The sequence below is a fragment of the Aythya fuligula genome, chromosome 7 (genome assembly GCF_009819795.1).
Source record: "Aythya fuligula isolate bAytFul2 chromosome 7, bAytFul2.pri, whole genome shotgun sequence".
Lineage (NCBI taxonomy): Eukaryota > Metazoa > Chordata > Aves > Anseriformes > Anatidae > Aythya > Aythya fuligula.
Window position 1 is genome coordinate 9,331,340 of NC_045565.1, and position 25,804 is coordinate 9,357,143.

The window sequence follows — 25,804 nt, forward strand, 5'->3', positions numbered from 1 at the left end:
CCCAACGGCTGCCCCGCGCGCTGAGGCGGGAGGTGGGGGTGGGGCGAGGTGGGGGTGAGGCTCGCGCCCGGCGCCCCTCAGCCGCCGCCTGAGGGCGGGGGCGGCGCGAGGCGGCCGTTGGCCGTCGGGCTGCGCGCGCCCCCGCCGCCCCTCTCCCTCCCTCGCGCCGTGCACGCGGCCGGCCGCGGCCCCGCCCCGCGCCGGGAGCGCCCGCCCGGCACCGAGCCTGCGCCGAGCCCGCCCCGCCCCGCCCCGCTCCCCCCTCCCCCCTCCCCTCCCCTCCCCTCCCGTCCCCTCCGGCCCGGCCCGGCCCGGCCCGACCCGTCCCGACGCGCGGCCGCCGCTGCGCACCCGTCTCGGCGGAGCCGCGGGGCCCCGGCGCGGCCTGCGGGGCAGCGCCAACCTCCGCCCGCAGCCCGCCCGCGGAGGATGAGGAGCCCGCAGCGACGGTGAGTGCGGGGCCGCGGCTGCCGCCGGAGCGCCCCGTCCCGTCCCGTCCCGTCCCGTCCCGTCCCCGTACCGGTGCCTTGGCGCCACCGATCGGCCGCTCCCGCCCCGCCGCGGCGCTGGGGGCGCTGCCCGTGGCCCGGGACAGCTCCTGCGGGGGCCTGGGGGCCGCCCGAGGGCCTCCATCGCCTTCCCCTCGTTCCCCCGTGCCGCCGGGCCCTGCCCGCCCGCCGAGCCCCGAGCCCGATGTGGGGCCGGGCACCGCGCCTCGGGAGGCTGAGGCGCTGCCATGGCGCCTCCCTCCCTCCCTCCCTCCTTTCCTCCTTCCCTCGCAGTTTCGCCTTGGCTCGGCAGCGCGGGGGGTCGCGGCGGGCCCAGGCCGCGGTCGCTGTGGGTCCGTGGGGCCCTCGCCCCTGCGGGCCGGGCTCCCCGCGCCCCCCGACGGGCCCGGGTTGCTGGCAGCCCGTCCCCGGCCGCGCTCTGTGGCTCTTCGGGGCCTGCTGGCCCTAGGAAGGGAAGGGCTCGTTGGGTGGCTTGTGGCGGAGCCTCGTCCTCAAATACAAACCTGCGTGAAGCCATCGCACGTTGAAATGCTTCGTTTTCGTCTCTATCCGCTGGAACCCCCGTGTCGTGGCATTTGTAGCAGCCTGATCGAGTTCTCGTTGACAGCAGGTGTCGGCGGGAGGCAGGGTGTTGTTGCTGTCTGTCTGGTGCTTCCTTAGGGATGGCTGGTTTGTGGTGTCGCTGCGCCTCGGTTTTGTGGGTGCGAAGGGACGCGTGCGCCCCGGTGGGCTTTGGATGGGAGGTTTTGTGGAGGACCTTCTCGTGCAGCCATGAGTTTCAGCTGCCAGGTTTTCACGTGTCCCATTGGCGGCTCTCTTCCAGGGACAGTGAGTTTATGTGGCCGGACCTGAGTCTTAACCTCTGAAATCGTGAAGTTGTTTAGTTTGGAAGGGACCCCTAGTTGTTACTGGGTGCAGCCCCTGCACAAAGCAGAGAGGGCAGCTGTTGGTAAATGGCTAGCAAGGAACACCCCGCAGCTTGGAATTCACTGATCAAGTAGAGCTTCCTAAAGCCAACATGTGGGATCCATCTCCCAGTGGGTTTGATGGTGCGGTGCTCATCAAGACCCTTGCAGTGAGAACTTAATGCTTTGTTAGGAGAATTACAAATACATAATGTTGTACCGTAAGCAATAAATGTACTTTTTCTGGGTGCCAGCGTTCAGGAATGAAGGGTCTAAAGCCGATGTAACCAAAGTCAATAACCGTATTCTGTGTAGTAGTTGGCATGCTTATTGAACTACTACAAGTTAGGGCCAGCCAAATTTTGATCCCATTTGGGATTGACTGTGGTGCTTTCTCAGAAGTGCAGTGCACCAAGTCTGCTAACTTCTTTTAAAATGGACGTTTGCTGTAGATGAGTATTGCTGTGGTGTGAAATGCCATGGAGGGTTGCGCTGCGAAGAGAAAAGTGCTCTGAGGAACCAGTGCACGGTTCTGTCTGCTTCCTGCAGTCCTGAAACGCAAGCAGTTGATGGATGGCTTGATGTTTTTTTTTTCTTGGTTTAAAATTAGGAATGGCGGTCATGTTGTATTTGTTCTCTAAGAAGAAGTATAGAGATCACATGGCTGCGTGATGTATTAAAAAAAAAAAAAAAAAAGCAGGGAAGGGCTTGCTTGAATATTCCCTAACTTAAAATTTTATGAAAAACCAATGCAGAATATATTTATATTTTAAAAGAATAAATTGCATTGAAAATAATGGTATTAACTCTGAATTAATGGAATCTCTCTTGAATTGTGCATCAGTCAATATAACTAAGAACTTCTGCAGCTTTCCAGAGCAGTGTCAGGCACAAATATGTCACGGGTACAGTTAAGGGTTTGAATACATCCCCTTCATTGAAGGGATCAAAGAACGGGTGATCCTGGTGCTTGCACTGGTTTTGGTATAGCCAGACTTTCAAAAGGACCAAACTCATCTTCTCCAAAGTCCTTAAAAACGAAAAAGGAAAAAAACAAGCTCTTTGTTTCCTTGTGGCTGGTAACTTCTCTCATGAGGACAGCGCCTTGTTCCAATGGCAGGTAAATGTCTGACATGTGGAGCTCTGTAACTTCTTCAGTCAACTGGGTGGATAAATGAGACGAGGCAGGATGTGACAGAGTGTATTAACACATGGGGACCTCTCTCCTGTGTTTGGCAAGCATCAGCTCAAGCCTTGTCTGTCTGGGTGTTTGGGAAAGCTTCTGGTATTTCTTGGTTCCCCAGTTTGTTTGTGTCTTGTGTAAAAGAGCATGTCTTCAGTGCCTGGGTTTTGCTTCATGTACCTTAATAGTTTCTGTCAATAAATCATGGAAGGGTCGTGGTAATTTGAAGATGGATCACTTCAGAGCTGTTACATGGACTCTAAGCGTTGATGGAGTGCTTAGAGCCTTGTTTCACTCATTAACATTCCCGAAATTCAGGGTTTGGGGGTGCGGAGACTGTGTGTGCTTAAATTGGACAGCAAACTTGCCTCTAGCTTATGATTTAGTGTTTTTTTTCTTTCTTGAACAAGATCTGCAAAATCTTCTGCAGTTGCTTTACCAAACTCTTGCTGATTATCCCTAGTCATGATGATGTCATGGAGTTTCTATGCCTTCTAAAACAGTTAGCACTTTAAAGGGAAAGCAGGGAATTTCTTCTCTCTTTCTTGTAACACTTAAAAATCGCAGCAAGGTCTGTAGAGTGGTTGATTTTCTCAGATGGCTTTATTTATTCAAAAACTGTTTAAAAACAAACGCAAAATTTAGCCTGCTATATTGTATCCTAAAAAAATTATATGGAGATTGTAGTAGGTAATCCTTGAAATAGGGCAAAAAATTGAAGCAGTCACCTCATTTATCTTAATTGGAGAGCAAACATCATGTTTGCATTCTTAATATTCTTAATGATATGCACCCAGTAGCCATTTTGTGAGGGGCTCAGTGCAGAGATGTATGCTCAGTCCTTTGCACTCTGCGTATTTATTTTGTGCCGCCACCCCCCACAAGCGATTTTCACCCTGGTCTTCAATATTGAGAATTTAGTTCTTCTGTAGGGAGGGTGAATTTCAGGTTCCTTTGGTTTCTCTGAGAGACGGTGTCCCGATCCGTGAGGCAGTGGGGTGCAACCTCTGGAGGATCTGACGACGGGGGAGCAACTACTGTTGTAGTAGTTGGGGTGGATTGAGAGGGTGGAAGACTTCATTCGTGTTATGGTAGAGATAAGATGTGTTAGTTTCTGTTTGTGACACCGTTGTTTCAGCTGTATGAGGATGCTGTGGACGATATGATCATTATCTGTTAGATTTATATATTATCTGTCAGATTACTCCTTGCCTTTTTCTGTCATGTAGTGTCATGTAGTTGCCCTCCTATTTCATTTGAGTCGCGTGCGTTTCACTCAGCTGGGCTGTTACATGATGGTCTGTTAAATAAAAACAAGTATTAAAGCAGGAAAATCAGTTCTAGTTTGTGATTGCGTTAAAATGCATAGGTTGTGTAAGTAAAAGCAGAAGCAACACCCAAGCCTTAGTTAAGGTCCAGTGTGTTCTGCCTCAGAGTTTCTCCCTATGGGATGTGTTGCAGTGAAATGGGCTGGCTTGATGGAGCGCTTCCTGTGAGCTCATCGCTGGGATTGCATGCACTGAACTTATCAGTCTTTGTGTTCGCTGGGGGAAACGGCGTCCTGAATAGCGTGAGGGGTATGTGCATTATTTAAATACTTTAAAAGGTTCTGATACGATAAAATCTGTGAAGTAATAATTGGTGGGGTGTGGTACCTGCAGCGTGCGGTTCAGTGCTCTGATACTTCTTTCTGCCCCAAATGGAATTTCCCAAAATAGAGATGAAAATGTGGTAGCTTTAAATGTGAGTTTTATTATGTGGTAGGTTGGCTGTACATTAAAAGGGGGAAAAGTCAGTAGTATTAATGCAGATCAACAGTATCGTGGCTTAATTTCTACGATACCTTATAACAGCAGCAACTTTTTTTTACAGAAGCTTGAAATCACATTTTCTCCATGTTTCTTCAGATAATTGTTTTTCATGGTGGCTTCAGTCAACTTCCTTAGCATAAAATGTGGAAGGAGCTAGCAATTCTTTGGCCATATTCCCTCAGTTCACCATGGTACAGGAGAGAAAAGAAGGGTCAATCTTCCTGAGTTTTGGCTGATACAAATACAAGCAGATGTAGCAGGCATAAGTTGGGAATATATCAAAGGAAGTCTCAGAAGTCCAGAATACAGACCTGGTTTGTGGAAACTATTTCCTTTTCACTGTTGCAGCCATTAAAATTTTCTGTATTTGCTTTTCCTGAAGTCTCTTGCCTTTACAGTGTTAATTATTAACCACTTTTTCTTGATTTGAGGGGGGAAAAAAAAAACACGTTCATGCGCCTTCACACCTCCCGTGTAAGAGCCTGATCCCAAACTTCCAAACTTGACTGGAAATCAGTGGCAAATCGTTCTTGTGAACTTAAAATCACAATGAAAATTGATAGGTTTTGGGGCCATGTCTGTCACATTTTCCAAGCTGAACCAGTGATCCTATTAGTGATAATTTCTCTTTAAAACTCTTATTGTGTACCCAAATTTAAGCATGACTGTATCGAGGTATCATTGATGCCTTGGTCTTCTGCTTTGGTTAGCTGAATGAAATTGTTTTTTGAACCGTGTTGACTCCATTTCCATATCTTGGTGCAACTTTTGCATGAATCAGATCTTCACTGAAGTAATTGAAGTTGACAGCCACTGGTATTGGTTTATGCGGATCTTAATGTTTTGTAACACTGTTTTGGTACGTGGTGAGTTACTTTTTTTTTTTTTAATTACAATTATAGTTTGTTTAATACTGTTTTTAGAAAGAATGAGGAATTGGAATGCTTTCCTACCGAAAAGTTAGGGCAGAGGACTATGGCGAAGTGCAGGAACATTCCCATATAGCTGATATTCTTTAGTTTCCTGCTCTTAAAATTTCATGGAAGGAATGCAGTGAGAGAGACTTGCCAATTTGGGTTGAACCAGGAACTGTGAAATAAAAGCCGACCCAGACAGGACAGTTTTTATTCAAACCCGAGCCTCCGTTGAACTGTCTGTTTTTGTTCCGCCCCTGGCCCTGCTTCACTCCCCCACCTCTCTTCAAATTCACAAGTTTTTAAATGCAGAGATGTTTCTAATTTAGAAAATTATTTTGGCGTAATGAACTAAAACAGAAAGGAGGGGACTAAACTGAGGGAGGTCAAAAAACAGATGGAAATAGAAAATCTGAAAACATCTAGTAAAAAAAAAAAAATCACTCTTGAAATAATGTAATCTAAATGCTGAAATTACACATCTGCTCGGCAGCTGTGCATTCCTCAGGCAGGGGTTCTGCTGCAGAAATGGCATTGGTAAACTTTTTCTCAGAGTTTCAGATGCCGTTGTATAATATTTATGCCGCTTCGGAATAGTTCAGGTGATGGTCTTAGAAATCTATGGAGGGGGGAACAGAGGTGGAGGGACGAGGTGGTGAAGCGGTGTGAGAATGCCCTTTGTCAGCAAGCATCTGTAGCGTTCAGCCTGTTCGCTGCACCAAGGTCTGTGACTTCCTTTCTCAGTGGTTCTTTGTGGGTATCTTTTAATCTGCTGGCTTGTAATTTCAAAGGTGAGTTGGTCACAGAAAAAATAACCAAATAAAAACACACGGAATGACAGTGCACTAGCAAAAGAAGAATGGTATAGATAAAGAAACCAGTCTCAAGTGTTTTGCTCCCAGCAATGGCCAGCATTAGCACTCCGGAGGAAAGCATGAGACAGTCTGCAGCAGGCAGCTGTGGAATTACACCACTCTGTGGCAGCTTCTCCCTAAATCCCAATAACCCGAAGCTACTGGAGACATTAAATATGTTTATGTATCCACAGCATGTTTCTATACACTATCTTAGTATTCTGAAGAGTTCTGGTTTTAATTGAAAATGTCTTCACGAGCTATTAAGATATAAAAGTGTGTAATTTTACATCTTCCTTGGCGCTGCTTTTTTCTTCCTACTGTTCTGATAGCATTGGTTTTAATCAGTTGCTTGTTGATACTGAAATTTACTTATATGAGAATAGGCCTATGAGCACAGGTTGTAGAAACAGCGATTTACTCAGCATAAGAGCCTGTGATGGCCTTTTGTTCTGTAAAAAAGGTTACAACCAAGATAATTTTGCTTCAAAGAATTTGGGCCCAAATTTTAAATATTGAGTTTATGTAGCGTACTACTAAAGGTTTTTTTTTTTTTTTCAGAAATTGAGAAAAGAAGCTCTGAGTGAGCTGCAAATACAGGTGACAGTCTCCAGAGGATCTGAAAGAGCAGAAACAGGGCTTGGGGCAGGAGGGCTCGGGCAGAAGGAGACAAGACAGTGGGACAGCGAGGAAGGTTGGATGGATTTGAACTCTGCAACACAGGAGGGGGTGGGGTGGGCACTGTGTGCTTCCTTCCCCCTGAGAACTGCTCATGGTTCTCCATTTAGTACTGCATCGCACCTCTTTCCTTCTGTCTGTGCTTTTCCTCCCAGGAAGTAGTTTGCTTTCCACTGTTGTCATTTTTTGTTTCTCGCTCCAGCATCTCTGACCTCAGTACAGTGTGATAGGAGGTTTCCACTGCTGAAGTTTTGTCAGGATGCCGGTTCCCTCCACGCGTTTTACTGCTTGTATTTGCGTATTTTGATTTGACTCCACGTGCCACGTACTGTGGGATATACTGGGAACAAACAGGAGAAATCAGAGGCCACTGTCCCACTGAGATCCTGCGGTGGTACAGGCTGGGGACTGGCCTAACAGAAGGGCCCTGGGGTCCCTGTGGACAAGTGGACCATACGCCAGCAAGGTGTGTGTGCAGCAATGTAGGTGAGTGGTGTACTGGGCTGCGCTGGGAAGTGTTGCCAGCAGGTCGAGGAGCGTCGTTGTTCCTTTGTCTCGGCACTGGGAAGACCTATCTGTGTTCCCCGTACACGACAGACGGTGGCTAGTGAAGGGCCCTGGTGGTGCTAAGGGACTGGAGGACCTGTGTGTGAGGCAGGGCTGAGAGAGCTGGAATAGCTCAGCCTGGAGAAGAGTGCTCAGGGGTGTCCTACCAGCCTGTGTCAATACCTGAGGGGAGAGCAGAGCGTAAAGGAGATAGCCCCAGAGTCTTCTCGGTGGTGGTCAGTGGCAGGGCACAAAGTACAATAAAGGAAATTCCATTTAAGCATCAGAAACACTTCTGTGCTTATTCTTTAAAGCCTGTGAGGTTGCTCAAATAATGGCTCAGGTTGGCGGGGGGGCTGAGGAGTTTTCCATCTTAGGGATACCCAGAACGTGACCGAACATGCCTCTGGGCAGTGTGGGGCAGCTCACCCCGCTGTGAGCACTGGGCAATCTCCAGGGGTTGCTTTCCACCATTCTGTGTCTCTGTAAATCTGGCTTCAGTTGGTAGAAACCTCTTTTTTGCTGAAACCTCTTTCAGCCTAGACAAATCTGGGTATTCCCTAGGTATTCATTCCTCCTTAAACCCTTGGCTTTTCATTACCTCTCCTTCTGAATTTCTCAGAATATTATCTTTCAGTTTAGCCTTTCATTCTTAATTTTTTCAGGCCTGCTGCCATGTCAGTTGCAATTTCTGTTGGTTAGTTTCAAGTTGGATGAGTAAGGGAGCTGTGTCTCTGAAATATTTTGGCTGTTCTATGGAGTGAACGGATCCTCTACCTCCTCCATCTACCGTGCCATTAACCTGGGCTAGCATTTGTCGTACCCCTCTAAGTTAATTCAGGCCGCTAGTACAGCAGACGACCAACCCAGCCAGAGGGAGAATCAGCGTGTTACTTCTGGATTAGCAAGTTAAAATGACTTGTGGAAAGACGTGATGAACCAGAGCTGGTGCAAAAGGAGGCAGGGTGTCTGCGCTTTTGCGAGAGGGAAGGAAGGGAGAGAAGGGAGCTCTTAAATCTACCTGGTTGTTTGCAGAGCTGTGCCTGAATGTATTCAAGAGAATTCATCTAACAAGCATTATGTGATCTTCCTGAGGGAAGGAAGCTTCCAAGTTTTAAGTAACTCTACCAACTGCATTTCAGACAGGACTTGAGGGGAAGGCACTGTTCTCGCTCGGTTACTCTTCTGAACTAACTGGAAACTCGCTGTCCTCCATACTGGCTTTGCCACTTGCTCTGGCTTTGAAAATAGTTGAGCTGCTAGCATAACTTTTCTTTTTTTTCCCCCTCTGTCTGCAGAGTCACCAGGATTCAGAATTTTTCTCGATCTTTAGTATTCTGGCTAATGGTAAATAATTTTCACCCCTGTCTGTTTTTGTTGGTTTGTTTGGTCATTTTTTTTCCTTGTTTTTATGAGTCTGCTAACGAACTTCTGTCTGCTGCAAAGCATTAACCAAGTGTTGGAATGCGTAATTTGTCACACAAATTACCAGGGTCAAGAGTTTTAAGGGGAATCACTATGAATTTGCTTTCTGCTCACATTACTATTTTAAATCTGTGTTCTCTGAGAGAGAAAGTGAAGGTGGCAGACGTGATGGTAATACTGAGTATTATAGGCATGAGATATTCAGAACTAGGCCAACTGGTATAATGAACTATGATGTGTATATGCAAGTATTTGCACACACATATGCACAGACTGGGGAGCAGGCATGCAACTTGTATAAGCAGAGGTCATACCTTTCTTGTTAGACTTTCAAGGAACAACAGGTATTTGGTTAGCAGTATCCAGTTCATGAAGTCGTCTTGAAGTTAGGAAATATTTATGTCCACTGAAAAGAACAAAAGGCCAAAAAGCCCCCCCACCCAAAAAAGGAAAAAAGGTAGGGGGATAATTCTATCATGTGTCAATAATGGATACAAAAGAAATGAGGGGAAAAAGTAAGAAATTTGCAGTTATTTGTACAGTGGAAAGGTACTAACAGCTTCTTGGGAAGCAAGTGGCAGGGCCTGTTCCATTTTGTGTGTTCAGGAATGATTTGGAAAGGGGAGTGGACAGTGATGAAACTTGTAGAGGATACAGGGCTCGTAGACTTGCTGTAGCAGTACTGAATGTCTGGAAGACAAAATACTACACTAAGTGCAATGGGATTTAATTCTGATGGGGAGAAACAGACTCAAAAGTAGGTATTAACATTCTGGGAGATCTTGGGTAGTTTTCTGAACAGCTCTTCATTGTGAAGATCTAACTTTAGATTGTAACTACCTGCTTACAGTTATTAAAAAGTCTTAAAAGTCTTAATTATTATTATTATTATTCTCTTCCATCCTCTTCTTTGTCTTTATGCTGTCAGTTTTGCATCAGAGCTAGTAATTGTGGCCAGGTGGAAGGTCAGATTTGCTTGCTGATCTGACTGAAAACTAACCCCTACAAAAAAGGCCTGGATTTTCAGCCCCTCCAGCTCGCCATGAGACCAGATGTGAAGTAATGCGAGAGGAGGGGCAGCACTTCCCTTCTTGCAATCAGCACAGTCTCAAATAAGCTTAAGCCAATTTTGAAGCAGCATTCTATGGAGTCATTATACGTGTTTTTTTAAAAATGTGATTATGCAGCTGTGCACATTGATTATACATAAACATGCGTATTATATAACTCTGGTAACACAATTTCAACAATCCCATTAAAAGTAGAAGGTTGGGGTTTTTGTTATTCTTTTTTTCTCTTCTCCCAGCAGTACTAATGGGATGCAATACTAAATAGACATGGGCTTCTTGAGTCGGGAAAAGGAAAAACAACTGAGAGGGAAATGTGAAGGTAATCTATCAAACCTTAAATGATGTTAAGAAATTGATAGGGAATAATTTTCACCACTTTTTTTTCTTTTCCACAACATAAGGAAAGACATGCTACAAGCACAACAAAAGGTGGAGTTCCTTGCCCCTCTCACAGCGATACTGTTGTTGAAGAGTGAATGGAGGAATGTGTGGCTTGGGCCAAAAGCATCGCAGGAGTTCAGGATGACACAGATGTGTTGAAGGAGGTGCCCATTAATGGCAATAGTGTGGTGACTTGTAACGTGGGTTAGGGACTGCGTGGGCTTCTGGGGGGGGCAAGGGAAGGTGCTGTTCCTCCCTTCTTTCCCGACAGGTCTGGTTACAGGCAATGTCCCAAGCAGAGGACTCAGCCAGACATCTGGTACAATCACTATGCTAATCCTTAGGCCTTTTATCACGCTCACACGCACACCCAGGCACATCAGCTTCTCTGCTGTGTATTCAGAAGTGTCTTTAACACCTCCTTTTTGTTACATTGCGCTGGCGTCTAGCTGCCTTCATTGACACATTCATTGGGTTTGGTTTAATGATATTGCCATCAAACGTGAAGTAACATGTTTTTGCTGTCTAACTTGTCTTGAAGATTTTCTGTTCAGGTATTTTATTTTGCTTAGTGTGGAAAGACTGATGATACAGTTTCCTGAGGACTGCAGCTTTACAGCCAGATAGGCTTCCATTGATGTCTGCCATGAAAATCTGCTAGACGAATAACTAACTAGCAGACTGAGGGTGGGTTTATGTTACAGATAAGCAAGCCCAGCAGCGAGGTGTGCTAGAAAGGCCAGTTCTGCGCTCATTACCACCACCCATGCGGCTCCTCACCTTTCCCTTTTCAGCAGCACTGTCATGCCGCAGGAAGTCAAACTACTGCCTGAAAGCTTTTTTCTTCTTCTATTTTTTTTTTATTTCTTTCCCCATTGGCTTCGCTTTTTGCCAGTCCAGCATGGTAAAGCTGAGGGCGGACCGAGCACCGTGTTGGCCTAGGGAATGCCCCTTGCAGCTGCAGCGTGCCGGCAGCAGAGCTCAGTGGGAGTGTTAGCCATTTGGGAACGCTGCTTTTCATTGCCTGGAACAATAGTCTGCCCGTGTAACTTCTTAGTGTACAGTGAGCACGTTCTCCCTTCACCCCCTAGGCAAAAATGGGATGAGTAGAAACTGTGTCTTCCTGTCCCCACATTCATCTTTGTTCTTTTCCTTCTGCAGTGCTGTCCTTTGCTTCAGTTTTTTTAAGTGTTTCTGTATCTGATGTAGTATGTAAGATTTTTGGATTTTGGCAAATCTCTGGTCCTGAAACTTTAAAAGACAAGCTGCACGTATCAGCAAGCTTGAAGGTTAGGTGTTTGGTAATATTATGGAGTGGATGTGTCACTGTTTTGATTTCAAAGGACTCAATCTGTGTTCGTGTCCCCAGAGATGAAGGATATCAGAAGTGTTTGGTAAGCTTGTAATGCCTGATGAGGGGAAGTCAATATGCACATGCAGTCCAGCCAGCGAGACATTGTTCGGCACCAGGAGATGTGGGAAGGAGACTGGTAGATAGCTGTGGTTAGAGGAATATGCATGTCGGTAGAAAAGTGGCTGCACTGCAAAGGATGGTGAGAGTGAAATCCTACAGGATATGGGGGGACAGCTGGAGCAATTGCATTGGGAAAATATGCATACCAAAAGAAAGCATACATCTGTAGGAAACCAGGCCTTCCTAGGTCTGTTGCCTGCTGTGCAATTTGTTTGATGGGTGGTGACTTTTTTTTTCTTCCTGAATGGAGAGAAAACTTGAAATGAAAAGAGTAGGAGAGATGTAAGAACCAAGAAATACCATGGTAATTGGCTTCGTGGCCAGGGCAGGAGTTGTCACTTCAACTAAGTTCTTTTGTTCTGTTTTCTTCGGGTAACTCAAGCTTCAGAAGAACAGAGAAAACAATAGAATCTTTATGGAGCAGCGTATATTCTGTTCCCAGATCCAAGCAATTTTACATAGTCAAAAGGAGCTTGAAAGGGCATAAATCTAGTAAGTGAAATGCGGATGGTCTTTTCTGTGTATTATACAGAGCTGGCTCATAGCTATGAATGGGGAAATACAGTTGAGAGCTAAATACAGTATACTTAAATGTATTTTCCAAAGAACTGCTGCACTTGAAGCAGAAGACCCACTTTTTGACAGTGGACATGATGGAAATAAATGCCATCTTCCCAGTGCAGTTGCTGTGAGAGAATAATCTAAAAATAGCATTGAAATGTGCAACAAGGTCCAAGGAGTACCGGTGTTTATACATTAGTATGTATGCAGTCCACACTCCTCCACCTACCAAACCCATTATATTATCCTAGAAAACAGGTTTTGTATAAACTGCCTGTTACAGGGTCACTTATTCCTAAATATGTTGGATTTGCTGAATGCTTTTGCACTGCATTTTCTTTCCAGTGGGAAGCATTAATTATTGTCCAGAGCATGCAGCTTTGGGAGGTATACCAGGAAATAGTTTATCCTCGTGAAAACTAATTTCCCAATTGCTATTGTTTTTGTTTATTTTAATTTGCAGAGTGCAAGTTTCTAAAAACATATTTTAATTATAACTTTTTTTTTTAATATATTTAGTTGCATGTTGCAGAAGACTTTCTTCGTTTTTGAAAGCAGTAACATAGGCATAACTTCATTTGGTTAGACTCACTTCAGTTATAACACACTAGGACTACTTAGGCACAGTTACATTACAGATTGGTGTCTAAAGTGGCCCTTATTAAAGCTGTGAATGAAGTTCACAATTGCATTTCTCTCATGAAGTACATTTGGAAGGATGGTTGGTTTAGAAGGGCTTTTGTCAGGCTCGGTATACATACACCTAACCTTAGCACAATGAAAAGAAGTTAGAGGATGTTTTCCATTTCAGTACTGCTTTTTAACAGTAATTATTGTGCAACCATTTAACTGTAATTTATTTTGTCTCTTTTCTGCTGATAATCACCATTCCGCTATGTATTTTTCTTTGATACATGGTCTGTAGCTTTCAAAGAAGGTTGTGATTGTGAAACCACAAAATTTGTTACAAGTTGGTATGTTTCCTGACATTACTTGTCATTTATTACAATAATTTCCATGCAACTGTTTTGACCAAAAAAAAAAAAAAAAGGGAACTGTGTGAGATACACAGATCAAATAACAACCTAAAATAGTGGATTCATTTTAGACCTAACAGTCTGGGGAAGAAAGCAGAACTCCAATCTTTCATAATTGTTCTCCCTTTTCAATATGTTCTGGGAGCTTAGCGTTTTGGAGTGTTTTTTTTGGTTATCTGTTCAGTTTTGTTTTTTTCCACTCCAGTGACTGGCTGTAATCTTTGCTGGAATGAAATCTGTGTTGAAGTGAAGTACTGAAGGCATTTGTGAGTGTCCTTATAAAACTTCAGAGTCATATTTTCCAACTGCTCTCTTGGAAAGCAGTGCACCAGCAGAGAATATCTTCAATAAAATATGTGGACATGTTTTATTTTAGGGTGGTGGGTTGTGTTGAAGACTTCAGGATGACTGTATTTTCAGTGTCCTCTTTATATATAGTGCCCTCTCTCTCTCTCTCTCTCTCTCTCTCTCTCTCTCTCTCTCTCTCTCTCTCTCTCTCTTTATATATATATATATATATATATATATATATATATATATATATATGTATATAGTGCTTGTGTGCAGTATACCATTAAAAGGTCCTGGGGACCAGAATGCAACCTATGGGAGAGGAGAGTTGACATGTAAAGAAAAGGAGAGAGGGAGGCACAACTGCAGAGAAGATGCTGAGGATGGAACTGTTATGTCAGCCGTCTGGAGAAGACTCAACACTCCCAATGTTGTGCAAGCATTTAATATCTGTAGGGTAATCATGTTATGGTGGTTTGAACTTCAATTTTAATGTGTAAACATACTTGCTTTTCCACTCCTGACCACCAATTTGAATACATTTTATTCCAAACGAGTAAGCATTATTAAATATATTTTAAAAGAAAAATAACTGATTGTTTACTTTAGAATATTTGGGGAATTTCCTGTTACCTTGAGTTTAATACAGAAACATGATGTAAAACAGAAAATACAGTTAGAAATCATGATCTTGCTTTGAACTTTAGATATCAGATCCCAAGTTGTAGATCAGAAGTAACTGTTTCTGAAATAAATTCAATAGATGAGTAACAGATAAGAGCTGTAATACCCTTTTGTTTGGGGGCTGGGGGGGGGGGCGTAGGGAGTAAAGATTTAGAGTTTTGCATAATGGGAAAAATAGAAGGTGTTGCATGTAATGCATACAGGAAAACAACTGTTTTGCTTTCTGTAAAATAAGGTCTTGCAAATTTAAGTCAGCATTTGCAGTAAATGAAGATATTGTGTAGAAAGTGGTTATATTTTGTAAGTATCAGAGGCATCTGTGTAAGATTTTTATTCTGATTCATCACAAAAAAAAAAAAAAAAACACTCTGAATTTACTTTGCCTAGAATGTAAGGGTAAAATAGTTTGCTCTTGGTGCTTCTGATACTTACAGTGGTTATTGGTTAAGGTCAAAAAATATCCATAGCGTTTTGTTGTGTGTTGTTTTGTTTTTTTGGGGGGGTGGAAGGTGTTAAATGTATTAGAATATAGATAAGGGTGATATTTATAAACATCCAGTCTACTGTAATTTCTCTTCCACGTCTTAGGCCTTCTGGAAGCCCCCATCATAGTGGTATTTGACCTCCCTTACTGCATTCTGGGGTTTTATCATTAAAGCACTGCTCCAGTTCAACATCTCCCTATTAGAAATTGTTTCCATTTTGTAGTTGGAACCAGAACCAGAAACTGAGAGTTAAGGATTGTGTATCTAAAGATCCTTCAGCTCTGAATTTCCATTGCTGACTTCTTACATATGTTTTAAAATCTAGGCCCAGAACTTGATGACAGTTACGAGTTTCTGGCAGCCTTTGTTGCTAGTGAGATGTGTTTTTACACGAACAAAGCGATTCTGCAGACACAGAATACACTGTCTAAAGGTCTTTTCCTGGAAGAGGAGCAGAAGAGTTGCCACCCTTACCAGCGTTTTACACAGTCCTGTTTAGTTAAGCCAACAAAAGCACAAACCACCTCCTATGAAAGTCATGTAAGAAGAAAGTCAGTGTGAGCTCCTTGTCCTACTGATGCCCTAAAGACGCAACTCTCCCAAGGTGCCTTGAGGGCTTTTTTTTTTTTTTTTTCCTGTTCACTGTTCCTGATAGAATAACATTTGGTAATGTGTTGAGTAAGTAAAATTACTACTGCTGGAAAATGTTTTTCAGTGTGTTTTTTTCCTCGCTCCGTACACTGTGCTGTTACTAGAATGATTGATTAGTTATTTTCTGCAAGTCTTTGTCTCTTATCTAGTAGGATAATGGCATCTTACTAATTTCAGTATGTTCAGAATGGTAAAAATCTTGGCTATTTTGTTTACAGGAAAATACTCTGACTTGCAGCTGCCTTTTTCATGCTACAGAAACGCTGTCTTAGAGAGAAAAGAGGGAAAGGGTTTGTCTGTAAGATCAGCTTTTGTGTTTTCTTGAGGCATAGCTTCGTTGTGGTTATTTCTGTGCATGTGGGTAGGTGAAAACTTAGACTTCGTGGTGTAGTTGCATTGTGGACTGTATGGATACAGTTTGAAAATGAAATGACTTGATAATGAAGTCCCTTTCATTTGGGGTTATGAAGCGGCATTGCTCTGGGGGGGGGGTGGGTCCCGGTTTTGGTACACGAGGCTTTGCTAAGGTACAGCACTGGTCCTGGGGCTCTTGCTCCTGTTCCTGGGTGCAGTTTATATTCCCCAGGTCACCGACAGCAAGGGGCTTGGAGCCCAGCTGGGGCCGGAGGCAGCCTTAGGGAAGCAGTGGGGGCTGCCAGGAGCAGGCTGGCCTTGAGAGGCAATCACTGGGCACACCGGCTGCAGGCGCCAGAGCCAGACGTGCGGCAGGCCCGGTTCCTCCATTTTACTTCAGGAGAGGCACGTTTATTTAAAAAAAAAAAAAAAAAAAAAAAAAAAAAAAAAAAAAAGCTCTTTCCCGTGGCGGCAGAGCAGGCCCGGCCACGGACATTTTGTGCGGGCGGCTGAGGCGCTCCCGCCGGGCCGGGCACGATCGCGTTACGGCCCCGCGCAGCGCCCGGCCCCCGCCCACGGCCCCCGCCCGGCGGCTGCGGCTGGGGCCCAGCCGGGGGAGGCCGGGCAGGAGGCAGGGAGGGAGCGAGGGAGGCAGCGCCTCGGCCTCGGCCCGAGGGTTTTCAGCCGGGGAAGGGCTCGGAGATGGCGCTGCGATGCCGAGTGCTGCGGCCGTGTCGCGCTGCTGCCCGCATCTGCAGCGTAACGCACCTTCCGAATCGGTGTTCGCAGAGAGATGGAGGTTGGTGTGTTTCGCTCGTTTTCCCCCTCTCATGAATACGAAATAGCAATTTGAAGTAGTGTGTTTTAAGGATTATGTAATTTCCATTTAATGTCTGCCTTGCAGCAGTGCTGTTCCTCGGAGGCTGTGTACTTAGCACACACTTTTTAAAGGTTTCACCACTTAAAATAAATAAAACCTTCAGTAGAATATCATTATGGCTTTTTTTTTTTTAATATAATTATGTTTGTATTTAAAGTTTCAAGTTGACTTTGGAACAAAATGCTCTGTGCAGTGTTTATTGCAGTTGTTATGGTCTAAAGATACAGCAATATCAGCTTATATCTGCTTCACCTCTAGGTCATTAACACATCATCTGTGTGCTTCTCTGCTGATGCATAAGTATTTTCAGGTAACAAAAAGTAAGGGTGAAATAAAAAATTGGAATTCTGACATGTGCTTCTGTGTTTTTTGTTGTTGTTGTTACCTCCCCCCCACACACGTTTTTTGCCTCTACCTTCTTTGTGAGAGCACAAAAATGAAATATATAATGACTCCAGACTTGCTTCAAGAGCTCAGTGCAAGAGTTCATGGGTTGTCTCATCAAGGTTACAAAATAGCACGTCTGTTGGAGCCTGGATGGTGAACACTGTCTATATATCAAGTGCTGTGAAATGTACAGAACAAACCATCTGCAAATATATAACTTGTTGGGGTTGCAGTATTTGTAAAATAATAAGAAGCTGTTAGATCATGGAATTTTTCGTCATGGCATGTAACCTCTTTGTAGCAATAGAGGTAAAATGATCCTGGTTGTGGTTAGCAATGCAGTTCTCATCAAAGGAATTACTTTTATTCTCCTCCCAAAAATAAAAGCAATCGCCCACTGAAATTGGGAGTCCTATGTCAAAATTCCCCAGTTGTTTTAGTTAGCTGGCACAAAGCACTCACGGAGTATCTTGTTCTGATGAAAATTCTTTCTAGAAGCTGCTGCTGCTTTATCCCTGTATTCTCCCAGATCAAGGATCAAACTGTTTCTTTCTGTTTCACTGCAGTGAGTCTTTTCTGTCTCTCCCCTCTCCTACCAGAAGTGTCTTTCTTCTCTGCCTGAACATCAGAAATCTGTTCTCCACAAATTACTGTCTGCTGCACACGTTTAAAATGTGAACATGAACTCTGCAGGAAGGTTGGATTTACCCCTAAGAGTGAAAATGAAAAGAGACTTTCCATCTCATTTCCGTAGTGAGACTGGATATAGTAAAAATAAATGACTTGATCATCCATTCCTTGGCCAAATTTCTCTTGGTGTTTGCTCAGCTCATTGCGACCTATAACTGTCCTTGAAAATGTGTGTAGTGTTGGCTGAAAATCTTTTTATTCCAGAAAAGCAGCATGCAGTGGATGCAGCTGCAGAAAATGCCACAGAAAACGACTCCAAACGCACTCGTATTGTATTTTACTTAGGTACTTGTGCCAGGTCAGAAACTTCAAGCGGCTTAGTGCTGATGGTGAACTCACTGTGCTGAGATTCAGGGCAGACCAGTGGATGCAGAGTGCTCTGTAAAACTATATCACCAGCACCCAGTTTCTGCCTTAGTTGAAATAGCTGCTGCAGTTGGGCTGAAAGCTAGCAACAGGCATATCGGAATTATGTAGCTTCTGCCCACACGTTTACCTTGCAAAATGTTTGCATAGATCTTCATAAAAACACTTCCCTTAATGTGCCGTGGCAAGCAACAAAATTATTTTGGCACTAAAATAAATTGGTGTTTCAGCTAACAACCGTGCAGATGGATGTTTCCAGTGTTGCTTTCTCTGTAAAATTCTCAGGTGTTTGTTCATCTGATAGTGCAGTGAGATAATGGCCAGAGAGGTGGATCTGCACCTTTCACTGCTTTTGTTATATTCCATCCAGCAACTGTGACAACTGGGTTAAGTCATTTCCTTTCTACTGAGCTGAGAGAGAAGTAAGCTGTCAAAAAAAAAAAAAAAAAAAAAAAACCTACCCCAAAACCATCACATCAGTTACTTGAGGAGCTTCATCCTTTGGTGAAGTGAGTACTGTCTCTGGTCTTTAATCGGGGGGTGGCGGAAAGGGCACTGTGGGACCCAAGCTAAACCTCATGGTTTTGGCTCATGGTTCTGGCAGATGGGATCAGAAGCCCTAGCCGGGTGCTGTGTGTGCTCGGCCTGCGAGGTGTGGGGCCACAGGAGGGGAGAGCCGGCCACAGCGGGGTGACTTGTGGCTGAGGGAGGAAGGGCCGCCAGGCCGAGGTGCTCAGTGCCTGCAGAGCAATGGCGAGTGGTGGCCTGTTTGGTGTCCTCAGCCACCTGGCACGTGTTCTGGGGAAGGTGGAGCTCGACTCTTCCTGGAAGTGTATTTTGGAAGGGTGAGAAATCAGTGGTTACGCATTACAGCAGAGTAACTTCTTACGGGATTTAAAAAATAATAATAAAGCCCAATTAGAATGGTGAAGTACTGGGGGACCTTACTGAGAAGTTGCAGCATTGCTGTTCTTGGAAGCGTTCAAGGTACTACTGGGCTACGTCCTGAGTAACTCAGCTTCACTTTGACTCTTTGGCTTTGTGTTGGGCAGGAGGTTGGAGTAAGCAGCTTCTAGAGGTCCCTTCCGACCTCAGTGGGGTGGTGGTGCCACTAGCAGCAAATCAGGCACGTGGGGTTGCTGGTTTGTGGTAAGCGGTTACCTTGTCTGCCTCCAGAGCTCTCGGCTGCTGCCCAGCCCCGTCTGACAGCTTGCTTGGTGGATCCTTCCTATTTGGCATCGTTTCACTTTACTTAGTCAGTGGAGGACAGGAGCAGGAATCTCTTGACATTGTCAGGCACCAGCCATGTATGTTTACCTGTCTGCCGTGGTTAAATTTGATTTGTGTGGCTTATCAGGAAATTAAAATGCAAAGTGGAACTTCAGTGTTTAATTTCCAAGTGTACCGGGATCTTCTGTTTGTTTCACACTTAAGAGAAGAACTCAGATAGTAGACATGGCATTGAGTGATGGCTTGTGCTTAGGGTCAGATGGGTGAGCTTTTCTAGTAGGTCTTTCTTTAGAAGGCAACCAAACAGAATTTATTGTTTTTCATATCATTTCTAAAATTAGTTACTTGTCGCTGGAGCTTGTTTATTTCAGATGGCCTGAATTCGAGCTTTCTGAAGGTTTAGGTTGCGGCATGAAGAAATATGTAGACTATTTTTTCTGTTTATCCCTCACTTGTGGTAGTCTTATTCCCTGATTTAAGCCTGTCTGTATACAGAGAACTGAGGCAGGAGAGCTGCCAAATGGTTTAGTGCTACAGGCTATCTGAAAATCTCAATCTGAATATTTTGTCAGTGGGAGCTGTTGGGTGGATGCCTAGCATTTTTTTCTTCTTTTTTTTTTTTTTTTTTGTCTGACCACTTAATTGTCTAAATAGATCTGGGTTCCTATTTTATTTTACATTTTAGCATCTGAATTAACAAAAGTAGCTGTACGTAGTCTTGTGCTACAACAATTTCTTCTATTTTTAAAAAAATATCAGTGTTTGTGACCTGGGAAAGGGAACATAATACGATGGATGTTAATTGTTGTTTGTTTCTAAGAGCATATTTGAAACAATGGAAAGACTTTAAAAAATGCTGAAGTTCTGAAGTGTTTCTTCTGTCAGTGTTAGATTTGGCAGTGGTTCACAAACACAATAAACAGTATGCCAGGAAAGGAGTAACTCTTCATGTACTTCTTGTGAGACCCATGATTTTTCAGCAAACATTAAAATCATATTGTAGGACTTAGAAATAAACTCCCCGCCCCCTCCGCTGTTAGGTGAGCTAATCGTAGATTTCTTTCCTCCTTTTGTGAGGTAGGATTTGAAATGGCTGTATGTGAAATTGTTGACCTGTAAGCAATTATTTTTATATATGTAACCAAAAACTTGCAGCAAATTTGTTCAGCAAACATCTATGCACATAGGGTTTTCTAACTCAAACGACAGTGATATTTCTGCAATAATCACTAATAAACTCTGGCAGGTTTTGAATTGGTGTTCTGACTATCTGCAAGTCTCACACGAGTAAATCGTTGGTTTTTTTTTTTTTTTTCAGTTGGATTTTCTTGGCTATGTTAGCAGATGTCAGTGTTATCATCCAACTTCCCAGAATCCTTTTTAGTTTAAATGCTTAAATTAAATTGTTAAAGAAACCATGTTGGAACTTGATGGAAGACCAGAAACCTTGAGGCAGATTACAGAAGTAGAGAAAATTCCCCATATACTGAAGGCACGAATCTTCTTAACCTGCTGTTCTTTGTCTTTTTTCCAGGTATAAACTTTATACTGGCATTACGTAAGACCTGTTAGTCTATTGTCCTGTGACTTCATCTTTCAATTCTGACAGATGAAAAATGACAATTTCTGTAGCACACATACCTAAATGTATGGTGATAACTTCAAAGGGCCAGCGTTAGCTTGCAAATCATGTTTATCTGTAAGGTGATGCATATGTGTTAAGCCAGAAAACAAAATATTCCTTTATTTATGTTCTACATTGGTAGCATTTCTGCAACTGTTACTTCTTTTATATAGCCTGTTTGTTGTTTTTTTTTTTTTCCCCTAAACATCATTATAAGGTGGAAATGTAAACATTTAATATCTTTCTTGGCTTTTATGTAAAACTGTGTATTTGATGTTTTTCTTATTGTTAATTACAATTTACTGCAGCATCAACAAGAAATAGAATGAATCTCTGAACTGGAAAGCTTTCTCAAGTGTGGCTGTAGTTTTATCAAAGAAAAGTTAAGAAAATGTCAGGCCAATACAGTTAGTTGTCCTGTAGCAGAGGGGGTTGCTTATTTTGTTTTGTTTTTCCACTTGGATTAAGCACAGACTTTAATAAACAGTCCCTTTCCTTGGAATTCCTTGGAATCTGAGGTTTGCTTCCTTGTCTTTTGTCTTTTTTTTTTGTTTGTTTGTTTATCATTTACATTTAAATATCATTGCTTTCAAAGTAGAGGTGCTTTTGCAGAGGATTAGATAATGAAATTCCTTCCCCTGATATTCTTTGTAACAGCTATATTGGAAAAACTTCACATATAAAAAATGACCTTTTTCATTATTTTATAGTAGCACATAAACTGAATAGCATCAGAGCAAGCCCTTTTTACAGTGGAAAAAATAAAGATAATAAGATGTATGTAATAAAGATAAGACTGGCATCTTCCCATTATAGTGGTTCACTGTTTCTCAGTGCCACAGTAGCAGGAGTCATGATTTCCAATAGTTCCTAGATTCTCCATAAACTATTCTGGTTTCACTGTTGTTGACAGTGGCTTGGAAGACTCTTTATCTTCTTCTCAGTGGCAGCTGTGTATCCCAGGGGTGTTGTATAATTGGTGTTTGTCACAATTATTTATCCTAAAAACATAACATTGGAACATTGTAAAGTATTAAATGGGCTTTTCTGTTTGTTCAGCACCGTATCCCATCTTGCTTTTAAGTGAAAAGAAGCCCTTGTAGCTCATCAAAATACCTCCAGCTTTAGGTGCACATAACCTATTAGAACTTTTAACAGTCGTGACCAAATGAAAGAAAGGGCAGCTGACTAAAGGGTGAGTTTAGTGGAGTAATTGGGAGTCAAAAAATACCGTTTTTAAAATGTGTGTTTTTATTTTGTTTTAAATCATCTAGGCACTGAAAGACCGGTAGAAAAATAATAGAGTATCCCTGCAATAATGCAACAATGGTTTGTCATTACTCTGTGGACAGTGGGCGATTTGCTCATGGGCTGCAGCACACCTGAAGCAGCGTGTCAGGGTGGTGGAGCCCTGAGGTGGGCGCTGCCTGGGCTGTGCGGCCAGCTGGAGGGCTGGAGCTGCTTCATCAGTTCCTGGAGGAGTGGTGGCTGAAACAAAGCCGTTCCCTCTCCGTATCCTTCCCTTACCTCTGCCGTGCTGCTACACAGCCTTCTTCCTATTCATCCCATTCAAAGTATAAATATTTTCAGTTACTCAGTTGTTTGAAAGTCCCTCCTGTACACATTGCTGAACGGACAAGCTTTGTTTTGTGACCTTTGAAGCTGACGGAGAATGAAATCTTGTTCTTCCTTCCTCAGCTGGTACCTGTTGAATCAAACAGAAAGGTACAGCTTCCTTCTGCTGGTAGTTTTTTGGCTTAACCCACTTGGTACGTTTAAGAGCATCTCGATCATCATGTTTTTGAATGATCAGGTGTCTTTTTTTTTTCTTCTTTCTTTTCCTCCCCCCAGCAGAGGCAGGTAATAGGGCTCCAAGGCTGGTTTTGAGTTTGTCAGTTCCAGGATCAAGTTACAATAGTGCGATAAGGATTATGTATCTAAACCACTGCTATTTTTCAGTATCTGAGAATGTTCCTCTCAAGAACTTAAAAATGTTTTTGCTACTTATAACAAGTAGGGAGGAACTACAGGCAGGTCTCAGCTTATTTAACAAAGCACACACGCATACCTCCCCCCCCAGCCAGCCAAGGAAACCCCACCTCCCTTAGACCAGTTTGCCGAACTCTGCATTTAAGAACTGGTATCACCATTGAACAAATTGCAGCGTATTAGATTCTGTTGACAAAGAGATAAACCTTACCCCTGAGTGAGCACGCAGGCAAGGAAAGCCCACAAGCTCTTCATTCATCACAAAATAACCTGAAGCCATTCTGTGTTTTTGCAAGCCTTGGCAAGACTTACCAGGGATGCTGTCAGGAGTTCTTTGCTTTGGATCATGTGAATCTGCGTCCCTTGTCGCTGCCCCCATGTGTTCCCCAGTCCCTTCTCTGCTTTTAAGAAAGACCAAGACCCATGTAGTCCAAACTAGTTGGACGTTTTGTTGGCTTGATAGTCTAAAACTCATTTAATCAGATCACTGAATTACCATGAAACACTCTTGTTTATTAGAGACAGACATTCTGTGTATCAAAGAACTTGAGTATTTCTGGGTCTCACCTGACTTCCAGACATACATGCACAAGCAAAATATATTACAGCGTCTTGAACTCACTCATTACTGGGTTTCCTGTAACTTCAAGGTCATTTGTTTTATGTTGTTTTTGTTCTTATCCCAGATATTCTTTCTAACTAAGGATGAGTTAGATTATGGAGATACTTATACTAAACTAATGGCAGGCATCTGCTCCAGCGACTGCCAGAATATGATTGCATGCTTCTTTGATCAAGATTTAGTTGCATTGCTTAGATCTTTCAAGTTCTGTTTTCTTCTTAAATATAAAGAGCTCTAAGCTTGTTACTGACTTGTGTGGTTCTGTTTAAATTACTCAAATACTTGTTCCATTCCAGTTTTGAGAATATATTAATGTGAGAAGGAATGTGCAAGAGCACTGCTTTCATGCAGCACAACTTCTATTTAAATATTCATTTGTTTCTGCTTGCTTTGATAACTTTTCTTGTTTTATCTCACGACTCTTTAGAGCTGGCACAACCACGTCATCTGTTCTAATCTTCCTCGTATGCTTGCAAGCTGTTTCCTGACTTGCAGTTGTGTATACTTGAACAAATCACTTGAAGTAAATGCAGTGGCGTATCTGGGTGCATGCTTTCTCATGCAGAATCTCCTTTTGTTAGAGGAAAGCCGAGGAAGTCACCCATTTTTGACCCTGTGTTGAGCTGGTAGGGCCAACACAGTTTGAAAGGCTATGTACTTCTGTGGGGCGAAGTGAGAGGTGTTCAGACAGAGGGAGCCTGCTGATGCCTGACAGTGTAATTCTGTGTCAATTTCTTCTTTTTTGCAAAACTACTCTTAAAGAAAAGGATGGTTATTTCAACCTTCCTTATACTATGTGGCTTACTGAGAAGGGGCTATGTTCTTTTTCTGTTTTAAATGCAGCATCTTACAAATTCAGATGACTTGAATCTACAGCTCCTACATTTTTCCCCAGTTGTTTCCACAGTTGCATTTGGGGTTTAAACAAACAGAAGTGGTCATGACTGTGTGTATGGATCATGTTCTTTTGTAATCCTGTGTAATTGTGTGGTATTGGTGTTGGAGTTTGAAATTGATATATATTTGTGTAAAAACAGGCAAAATATTAATTACCAATCTTTTATAAAACGCTTGAGGGGAAAAATGACTTCATCTGTCATTTCCTTTCATTTTGCTCTTGTGCAGCATCTTACCTTTCTTCACCTGAACCAGGAGGTTGCTACCCCGAATCTGGATTCTTTTTTGTTTCCCACAAATACATTAGAAACTATCCGTTAAAATCTATCAGTACTACTGAGTGTCACATACTCATCACGTGGAGAATGCTGAAGTGCCAGGAAATCATCAGTGAGCTGAACTTCCTTTCTGCAAGGAGGATGGAAATTAATTGGCCTTCGGGTTCAGTGGGAACGATGTTATGCTGAGAAGGCCAACCTGAAAGCTGATGCTTCAGTCGTATATCTATTTAAAGTATGAAACTATTCTGAGGAATGCTCCCTTTGGTAAGGCTTGTAAGTCATATGGAAGCTTGTCACTTAATTGTAAACCTAGATGAGGCTGAACTTCTTCAGAGCCCCGGAGCTGTTTGTTTGGAGTTAGGCCCTTTTCTTGCTGAATCTTTGGGTACTGAAATGCATGAACTCTGTTCTGTATAATTTGCATTGTGTTATACTACAACATTAAAGCACAGGACTATATGAGGTAAGATAATCTAACAACCTTAAATGGGAGGCTTTACTGGTTTCCCCTGAGTTTCACAACGCTGATGGCTGTTTTACAGTTTCATAAGTTGCTTGGGCAGCTGCTCCGTAGAGTAGGGTAATACGAAAAGTCTTTAGCTGCAGCTCTGCTTAGGAGTCACAGGGAAGGGAGAGTGAAAGTGGTCTGTGTAATTTTATAAAATAGATGTCATGCATTTGAAGTGTTAATCAGCTGAGGTTCATATGGAGATTTAGAGTAGCCTATAAAGAAGCTACCAATGTTAAACATTTCAGTGGTTCTCTTATTTCTCTTTGTATTAATCCTGGTACTTGCTTGACAATTTAATAGAATCCAGATGGTTCTCAGTGTAGAGAGGGGCAGAGGTCAGCTCTATATTTGAACTCCTTTTGCATTTTTCCTTTCTTAAAACAAGAATTTTATTCACTTATTTGGATAGAATCTAAAATACCTAGGTTAAGGAAGCATGGAAAGATGCTCTGTTTTTTTTAGCTCTTGAATATCCCAGAATGTAATAATGAAGCAGCAGTTACTTAAGGTAATT

At 43.1% G+C, this 25,804-nt stretch overlaps 1 protein-coding gene across 2 annotated transcripts in view; it reads left to right on the top strand.

Moving 5' to 3' along the window:
* Positions 1 to 313: 313 nt before the first annotated feature.
* Positions 314 to 25,804, top strand: part of BMPR1A (bone morphogenetic protein receptor type 1A) — an 81,881-nt gene continuing 56,390 nt past the window's right edge. The window contains exon 1 of one of the 2 annotated variants that reach the window (XM_032190862.1): positions 314 to 449. The gene's annotated coding sequence lies outside the window, so the exon portion shown is untranslated. Of the gene's footprint in view, positions 450 to 16,506; positions 16,613 to 25,804 lie in introns of those variants that run through there. The other variant, XM_032190863.1, reaches the window with a different exon arrangement.